We start from the raw sequence: 10,055 nt of genomic DNA on the forward strand, positions 1-10,055 counted from the left end.
TTAACATAACTTCGAAACCAAAATAACGGGCCGCTGGTGTGTTCCGTAACAGCCCTGTCCATTCACACAAAACGCTAAGCTTCTTCCATCTCACCGGGGTGTATTCGTTAACATAACTTCGAAACCAAAATAACGGGCCGCTGGTGTGTTCCGTAACAGCCCTGGTCCATTCACACAAAAACGCAAAGCTTCTTCCATCTCACCGGGGTGTATTCGTTAACATAACTTCGAAACCGCCCTGGTCTATTCACAAAAACGCTAAGAAGCTTACAGCGTTATGTCACACTCATCCCCAATGTCCACTGAGAGAGCCACCCAACCACACGCTGACTGCCTGGAATCGCTAATAAGCATCTTGCTTGTCCCTGTCTTGTTCACGGCAGTTCAAACATTACCCCTGATGCTCTGTGGCGCGATTGGTGGATTTGGAGGATTTGGTTTAGTGGATAAGACTGAAACCTTCTCACCGCTTCAAACGACAGCCTTCATCGTTATCGTCATCGGAAGGGGCGCGGGTAGCTCAGGTGCTAGCACTGGATAGGGTCAGGGCGGGGACGTAGCTCAGTTGGTAGCGCGCTGGCTTTGTAGCCAGTTGGTCGCTATTAGCGTGGGTTCGATCCCCACGTTCGGCGAGAGATTTATTTCTCGGAGTCAACTTTGTGCAGACTCTCTTCGGTGTCCGAACACCCCCGTGTGCACACATGCGCACGAAAAAGATCCCACGTTCACAGCGAAAGTCTCAGGGCTTGGAAAACACGAAGACACGCATGCATCATCTCTCGTCTCTGATTATCATGATCGTATCTCGATACTTTGACGAGACAAACCCAATGCTGGTGTGTCGAAGAAGACAGCCACAGCGGGCTTGTTCGAATCAAAGTATCACACCATATCTTCAGCGTATTACCAATACCTGTCCCAATATAGACCAGTTGGTCTAAGAGGACGTAAAACCCTAATAGTCAGTCAGCCTTCATCGTTATCGTCATCGGAAGGGGCCCGGGTAGCTCAGGTGCTAGCACTGGACTAGGGTCGCGGGTTCGAATCCGGGCTGGGACGGACACGGGTCAACTTTACGTGCAGACGGTATCCATGTCCTACTCCCGTGTCACCACAGTGCCACGTAAAAGACCTCGGTCATTCTGCCACAAGTGCAGATGGCTGATACCACCTAAACACGCATACACTTGTGTATCTCATCTAAAGTCGCGGTAAAACCCGGGAACATGCCCCTAATGGCGTTGCCGCGTGAGGGCGCAAAACTTGAATTTCTCTCGTTGTCGTCATCGTCGTCATCGTTGTCATCCCCCTCACCATCATCATAACTATAAGCATCAAATGCGTCGTCGTCGTTGTCGTCGTCAGTATGTCTTCGTCCTCATTATGATAAACAAAATCAGCAAAATGACTGCAAACAGACAGACGATGGTGCGGCAGAACAGAGACTCGATTGAAAACATGAACCGGGTATAAATCTTCTTTTTTTTCTTTTTTCTTTTTTTAATGTTTAAACATCATTTCCTTCGGGCTAGTCCTGAAAGAGACCTCACACTCTGCCTGTGGGACATTTATATTCTATCTAGCGAAACATCATGTAAATTAAGCTGTGTAAATGTCCCTGTAAACCGGCACTACACATCGACCTGGCCAGGGCTTTTACATGGGGTAAGATAATCCCTGCACGCGGACACAGTCATACAAGAAAAACTCAATATTCGCTGCTTCTTTGCGGGTAGGGAATTGTGTGATGAATGAATGACTTAAGAGCCACTGCAGTGTCTTTTTAAGAAATGTATCTACAGTCGAACCTGCCCTCGAGACCACCTGTCCATAAAGACCACCTGCCCATTAAGACCACCCCTAAGGATCCCCGACGGTTTTACTATATCAATCACCTGTCTAAAGAGACCACCTGTCCAAAGAGACCACTTTTGCTCAGTCCCTTGGGTGGTCTCTTTGGACAGGTTCGACTGTATTAACGATGGAGCGTGCCTTTGACGTCTTCGTTCGGCATATATATATGTCTTTGACATGTCTGCTTTGTCTGCATTGGTCGATGTACCAGAAGAGTAAGTTTTGTTCCCCCCCCCCCCCCCCCTACCTTCAAAACAAAGAAATATGCAAGCAAGCAAACAACAAACAAACTACCAGCTAAGCAGAGAAACAAATTCTCAAACAAACAAGCAAACTTTCCTGTTTGTGTGATTCTAAGTTATTTGGTTTATTGCTGTGTGCGTGCGAGCGTGTGTGTCAGTGTGCGCGCGTGTGTGTGTATGTGTGTATTTGTATACATGTGTATGTGTGTGGGGTGTTTAAGAGTGTTTTTGTCCATGTGCGTGTGTGTGTATGTGTCTGTGTGCGTCTCAGTGTGTCTGTCTGTCAGTGTCTGTGTGCGTCTCAGTGTGTCTGTCTGTCAGTGTCTGTGTGCGTCTCAGTGTGTCTGTCTGTCAGTGTCTGTGTGCGTCTCAGTGTGTCTGTCTGTCTGTGTCTGTGTGCGTCTCAGTGTGTCTGTCTGTCAGTGTCTGTGTGCGTCTCAGTGTGTCTGTCTGTCAGTGTCTGTGTGCGTCTCAGTGTGTCTGTCTGTCTGTGTCTGTGTGCGTCTCAGTGTGTCTGTCTGTCTGTCTGTGTCTGTGTGCGTCTCAGTGTGTCTGTCTGTCAGTGTCTGTGTGCGTCTCAGTGTGTCTGTCTGTCTGTGTCTGTGTGCGTCTCAGTGTGTGTGTGTGTATGTGTCTGTGTGCGTCTCAGTGTGTCTGTCTGTCAGTGTCTGTGTGCGTCTCAGTGTGTCTGTGTGTGTATGTGTCTGTGTGTATATGTGTCTGTGTGTGTATGTGTCTGTGTGTATATGTGTCTGTGTGTGTATGTGTCTGTGTGTATATGTGTCTGTTTGCTTCTGTGTATGTGCCTGTATGTTTGCGTTCATTCCTTCCTTCCTTCATTCATTCATTTATTCGTCTCTCACTGGCTCAGTACGTGTACCCCAGGCCTGAAAGTGGGGAGTATTTGTACTCGCCATGACGAGTGAAAACATGTAACTGGCGAGAAGAAATGTTCATCTACTCGCCGAAAACGAGTAAAGTTGCTAAAAAAAAATAGTTGGTTTGCTGTCTGGCTAGTTAATTTTCAGAATCACTAGCCAAAGGGTAAAGCACCATTTTTGGGGACTTTCAGGGGTGTACGTGGCGCTAAACACAAAACTGAATAAAGACCATCAGTAGACAGTACACAAGTGAAGCAGATTATGTCACCCCGGTCTGAGAGTGTCCCCGAAACGCGACTGACCGCTACACGTAACACACAGGTCAGATACTGAATAGGAGAGGAGTAGAAGGGGGGTGGGGGGAGGGGGGGGCGAGTAGCCTATAAGATAATAGTGTGCTATTCGGTCACACGGACGTATAATTTACTTTCCATTGACTTGACCCAGCATTTTTTTTATTTTAAATTTTTTATATATATCTAATTTTTTTTTTTGGGGGGGGGGGGGAGAGAGAGAGAGACGGATAGACTAAGACAGACAGACGAACAGACAGACAGAAGGGTGTTATTTGTGTTTAGCGAATTGCCAACACAGACAGACAAACAGACTGAATGCCAGACAGCCAGCCAGACAGACAGAATAACAAATGGGCTATGTATTCCATTCAGTCAAAAGCTCGTGTGAATAGACCCTATCGGTATTCCAAGCTCTCGTAATCTCTCGCAAGCTTCAAAGCATGCGGTACAGCGATCTCGTGCGAGCTGCACAAGCGAAGGTTCGAAGTTCTCGCGATGTTCAAAGCATAACAAAGAGCGTGTTTCGCGAGAGCTGCTCAGATACCGAAAAGGTCTATTCCTGTGAGTCGACATGGATGATGAATGACAAAAAAAGAAATGGCAAGGGAGGATATAACCCGTCAACTATACTCAGTGACACGAATACTTCAAGGCATAGACTACTAGGCTACTCCTACGCGCGAAAAGAGTTCGGCTCGCAATCTCAAACCTGACCAGACTTTTTACATACGTTAAAACCATCCCTCCACTTGGACGCGCACTTTATTTTTATTTATTTATTTATTTATTTACGAGGATTTATATCGCGCACGTATCTCACCACACAAGGCGACTCCTTGTATCTAAAAGAACAATATTTAACTATTCTAAATTAAACAAAGAAAAATTCCTTATCGAACTGAGGAAAATCGACTGGATGAGCATTGCAACGCTACACACTGTCAACGAAGCTGCCAGGTCATTTTCCGAAAAGCTGTTAAGTGTCGCAAGACTATGCATGCCAGTAAAGACAATAACTGTTCGCGATCAAGACGCACCATGGATGACAGAGGAAATTATAAAACTACGCGACAAAAAAAGATCAGTTCATGATACAGCAGTGCGACTAAACACACCTGAGGCTTGGGAACACTTTCGTATGACTCGCAATAATTATACTGACACAATTCGTAATCGGAAACTCCCACGTACACTCGTGTATTTTGCACGAGTGGAATTTTACGTGTATGACCGTTTTTTACCCCGCCATTTAGGCAGCCATACGCCGTTTTCGGAGGAAGCATGCTGGGTATTTTCGTGTTTCTATAACCCACCGAACTCTGACATGGATTACAGGATCTTTTTCGTGCGCACTTGGTCTTGTGCTTGCGTGTACACACGGGGGTGTTCGGACACCGAGGAGAGTCTGCACACAAAGTTGACTCTGAGAAATAAATCTCTCGCCGAACGTAGGGACGAACTCACGCTGACAGCGGCCAACTGGATACAAATCCAGCGCGCTACCGACTGAGCGAGTTATTTTTGGATATTGTCTATTGGAGTTTATGGATGAATTCATGTTTTAAAATGCCCACCGTATAGAATTCCACCTCTGCGCAGAACGTACCCAGCCTGTTCATTTGTGGTATGTGACCAAGTGGATCAGTCGAGGCATGGTCCTATGCCATGTAAAAGCTTGGCTGTGTCTGACATAGTGAGTTGAACTTTTTTTTCTTTTATTTGGTGTTTAACGTCGTTTTCATCCACGAAGGTTATATCGCGACGGGGAAAGAGGGGGGGGGGGGGGGAGGGGGGAGATGGGATAGAGCCACCTGTCAATTGTTTCTTGTTCACAAAAGCACTAATCAAAAAATTGCTCCAGGGGCTTGCAACGTAGTACAATATATGACCTTACTGGGAGATTGCAAGTTTCCAGTACAAAGGACTTAACATTTCTTACATACTGCTTGACTAAAATCTTTACAAACATTGACTATATTCTATACAAGAAACACTTGACAATGGTAAAAGGAGAAACAGAATCCGTTAGTCGCCTCTTACGACATGCTGGGGAGCATCGGGTAAATTCTTCCCCCTAACCCGCGGGGGGTAGTGGGTTAAACTGTTTTCATAAGGAGTGTGCCATCAATCATCTCACCACCACTATATCTCCCTTCGCTTTGACGTTATTTTCTCCTCTCCAATTGATAACGTCTACGGAAAATTAAAGAAGAAAAGATCGCACTAAAATAAACGTACATTGATAAATATGAAGAAGAAGAAGAAAATCAGAAAAAAATAAAAATCAGAAAAAAAATCGGGGAAAAAAATCAAGAAAATAAGAACGACAAAATGGAAACGAGAAGTAGGGTCGAGAGAAGTGCAAGCCATCTGGTGCCATCTCCAACTCCTTCCCACGTCATTCTAGTTTTTATGTTGTTTTTGTTATTTTCTTGTCTTTTGCAATTGGTTTGTCTTGTTTTGTGTTTTGCATTGTACGCGTAATACGTCTTGCGTCAATGCTGTAGCTGCCGTTAAAGTGCGTATGTTATTGTTTTTGTGTACGTGTGCGTGTTTTTATTTATTTATTTATTCAATTTTTTTTTTTTTTTTTTTTTTACTTCTGTGTTCGGGTGTGTTTCGTTTGTCTGTCCAGATCTGTTCACAGGCTTGTTATTTTTTTGGTTTTTTTGTTTAGACTGAAAGAACCAAAATAAACGACTTGTCAGACATCTTTTGGGGTGGTCTTTGCTGGCAGGTGGTCGTTATCGATAGGGGGGGGGGGGGGGGGGCGGGTCGACAAGGCAGATTCGACTGTACTAATAATCAACATGTACTTTCATAATATTGCAATCAACCATCAGAGAATACGATATGTGTTACGCGTTTAACAAAGAACAGGATATGTAACTTCAGAACATGGGGATATCAGTAACTGACATCGACAGTCACAGTTAACTGGGTCATTACATCACCGATGCCACAACGTGATGGTAACACTAACAGTAACAGCTTTCTGTGTACCCTCCTCGCCCATACTGCGGCGGAGCATACAATTACAGGGAAAAACAAATCGCGTGAAGCAATATGAAACCATTTCAGTCTGAAAGTAGAAAGATCAACACTAAAAATCCGGGATCAGTCATCACCGAGACTAGTAAGGTTTGTCTAGCCGAAACCCGAAGACCGAGACTGGTCGGGCTGGTCTTCGCGAAACACGTGACTGATGCGATCACGGTAACAGTAAAAGCTTAATTACGTGATGGTAACAGTAACAACTTTCAGTGTACCTTTGCCCATACTGCGGGGGAGCATACAATTAGAAGGATAAACAAATCGCGTGAAGCATTATCAAAACATTTAGTCAATCCGGGCTGTCGGCATGAAACAAGAAGATCAACACTGAAAAATCCGGGGTCAATCAATCAATCAATATGAGGCTTACATCGCGCGTATTCCGTGGGTACAGTTCTAAGCGCAGGGATTTAAAAAAAAAAAATTATGCAATTTATATCGCGCACATATTCAAGGCGCAGGGATTTATTTATGCCGTGTGAGATGGAATTTATTTTTACACAATACATCACGCATTCACATCGGCCAGCAGATTGCAGCCATTTCGGCGCATATCCTACTTTTCACGGCCTATTATTCCAAGTCACACGGGTATTTTGGTGGACATTTTTATCTATGCCTATACAATTTTTCCAGAAAAGACCCTTTTGTCAATCGTGGGATCTTTAACGTGCACACCCCAATGTAGTGTACACGAAGGGACCTCGGTTTTTCGTCTCATCCGAAAGACTAGCACTTGAACCCACCACCTAGGTTAGGAAAGGGGGGAGTCACACTACCCAAAAATAAAATCTTTTTTTACATAATTATATATTTTTTTCTATAACTTTTTTTCCCCATGGTTCATTCATCATCTGACATAACTTTTTAGCGAAATCTAACCATAAGATTATTGAAAAAAAGCAAAAATGTAGACGACCACCTTTAATTAAAATATTTTTTTTTACCTTTCAAGCTTAAAAGTTATCCCATAGTCCAGACTAGGTCAAAGATTGTTTGGCCAAAACTGGTTTTTTTATCAATTTGATTGAAAAATGGAGTTGTCACAGTGTTGCCTCAACCTTTTTTTAAAAGCTGGATATGACTTCATCGAAGACATTTATCGTTCACATAAACACGCACGCACGCACACACACACACACACACACACACACACACCCATACACACACATCGACACACACACGCCACACGCACACACACGCACACACACTAACACTGACGGCACGCGCGAACGACTGCACAAACAAACAGATCACTGCAGGCTGTCGCGTTGAATTAACCCTCAACAAACCACACTTTTATGACACTCTAGTAGAAACCACTCTGTCTCTGACTATATACTCTGTTTCGTAGAACGACACAAGTTGTCGAAACAATGCAGTTTGTTCTAGCCTAAAAATATCACAGGCAAGTGCAATCACAGAAAGTCCAGTTTATTTCCATTAAAAACAAAGTTTCAAAACATCCACACACAAACAACGACAAAAACAACTACACACAAAATGTCTGTCATCTAAGTGCGGACAGAAGGAAAAACGGCGGAGTGAAACCAAGGCAGCCTCCCCCCCCCCCCCCCCCCAAACAAAAACATAGGCTGTCTAGCGCCTGCAACCTCCTGAACCTCGGGTATTTACAGGTACCTTGCCAGACTGGGCCACACTATCGGTTGTCGAGAGAAGGGGGGGGGGGGGGGGTTGTGGTGGGAGGGCCAAGGAGAAAAGACCGGGGGAGAGGGGAACAATTAAATACAATATCTGGGTTTTATCAGGTGCAAACCAACATTTGATGTCACACAACAAACTGCTAGTTGGAGTAATGATCTCGACCGAAACACACACGCGTGAAAGTGCCACGCTACTGCCATGAAGCTAATCGTTGTATTCAAAGCTCCTTCAAACACAGATTGTCGTCGATCAGGTGAGTGAGAAAGAGAGAGAGAGGGAGAGAGAGAGAGAGAGAGAGAGAGAGAGAGAGAGAGAGAGAGAGACCCGCTGAAAGGGGGGGGGGGGGGTGCACAGAGATCCGGCATCAGTAGAACAAATTGAGGTCAGGGTAAAAAAAACCGACACATTAAAAATAATAAAAAAAAGAATACAAAAAAAGAAGAAAGAAACGACAAAACGGTTGGTTACGTAGAAACGTCGGTTTAGGTTGACATTTTCCCTACGCTGCAGGCACACTGTGCTGATAGAATCTTGATCCGGTTAGGTTTCCCTTTATGAATGAACGAGACGACATGCAGAGATCCCGTTAGCTCACTGTCCTGCGCTGGGTATTTAATCAAATCACAACATGTGACGTCACCCAATCGTTGCAGACCAGTGACACTGGCACGAGTTGACGCTCTCGGTCCGAACCGGTGTGTGCACGACCCCCTTTTTAAAATGTTGACCGGAGGCTTATTTGTTGTCTCCGTATTTTTAACATCTGTTGGTAAAAATAGCGAGGACTTTGTTTATCCAGCGCTCTGTTGTCCTTGCCGTTCGTTTGCGGTTTGGCGCAAACGCAGGGTGACACGTCAGTAAATCATTCCCGTTACAAGAAAGAAAGACAAGCGAAAAAAAAAAAAAAAAGTTTCGAGGTCATCGCCGCAAACCGCAGTTCTTTTCAAACCTCGTTTGTCAAAAGAAAGGTCAACTCCGCCTTGTGACCCCGTCCGTTTTGGGTCTCCACCAATGAGAAGGCCGTTTATTTCTCCCATTCTTTGCGATTCACACTCCGACAGGTTCGCGAGCGGTGCTAGGTCACGGAACGGCCGCTTACTGCGCTGGAAAACTGAAAGGGGAGCGAAGAAGAAGATGAGCGCGCAAGCGGTGTCAACTCGGAGTTGAACACTTGTGGTCACAGAGGTTGGATGTGTCCTATACAGCGCGACATGGTAGCAAAATCTCGGTGTTGAAAAAAGAAGAAGCTTTTGCTGGTTTTGTCGTGTCAGCTGGCTTGCAGCAGCACTCCTTGTTTTTGATTTACTCGAAGTTTTCTGCGATTAGTGCAGCGCTTCTTGACCTACTTTCAAGCTTGGAGACTTAGAGCTTTTTGCTTGGAGTTGGAGGCCTGCTACGTCGTCTGCTTCAAAAGTTTGTTTGCAATCTACAGAGAACACACTTGAGACAGATTTCGTGGGTAAGATTTTTCACTTATTTTGCTAATGGTTCATGTCTGTTGTTTGCATCGTTTGCTTCTACGATCGATTTAGATTAGTATGGATGTTCGATGTTTGACACACTCCGCATCGCGCGTATGAATACTTTTATTTCATCATGGCTGAATGAGTTGTGAATGGGTTTGGCACAGCAGGGGTGGATGATGATCCAAAAAGCACGATCTGCTTTGTGACAGAGTTTTTCATCCATTGCAGGAGTATGGACCTTGAATTCTATCAATCCGACTTCACCATGGACAGCGTGGATTTTTTTGGGGAACCGAAAGCAACGAAATTATTCCGGGTAGCTGCGAAGCGCTTGCCGAAGGTAAGTTGCTGGCCTCGTTTTCGCCTTCCCATGCGTTTCATTCATAACCTTCACGGCTACACTTTTATGAATGGAAGGCACTGCGCCTTGAATTGTTTTGTTCCACTCAGTTCATTCTGTTACTTACTGGGTCAGTTTTTAGCATCGTCAATCCTATTCGATTACCGTTCGTGTTGCTTTTGAAGCGCTTACGTAGTTTAGGACACGTTTACGTCGACTAAGATTGGGTTTACTTTTTCTCTCGGCTTGATATGACC

This window comes from Littorina saxatilis, linkage group LG8 (assembly GCF_037325665.1).
Source record: "Littorina saxatilis isolate snail1 linkage group LG8, US_GU_Lsax_2.0, whole genome shotgun sequence".
In the NCBI taxonomy this organism is placed as follows: Eukaryota; Metazoa; Mollusca; class Gastropoda; order Littorinimorpha; family Littorinidae; genus Littorina; species Littorina saxatilis.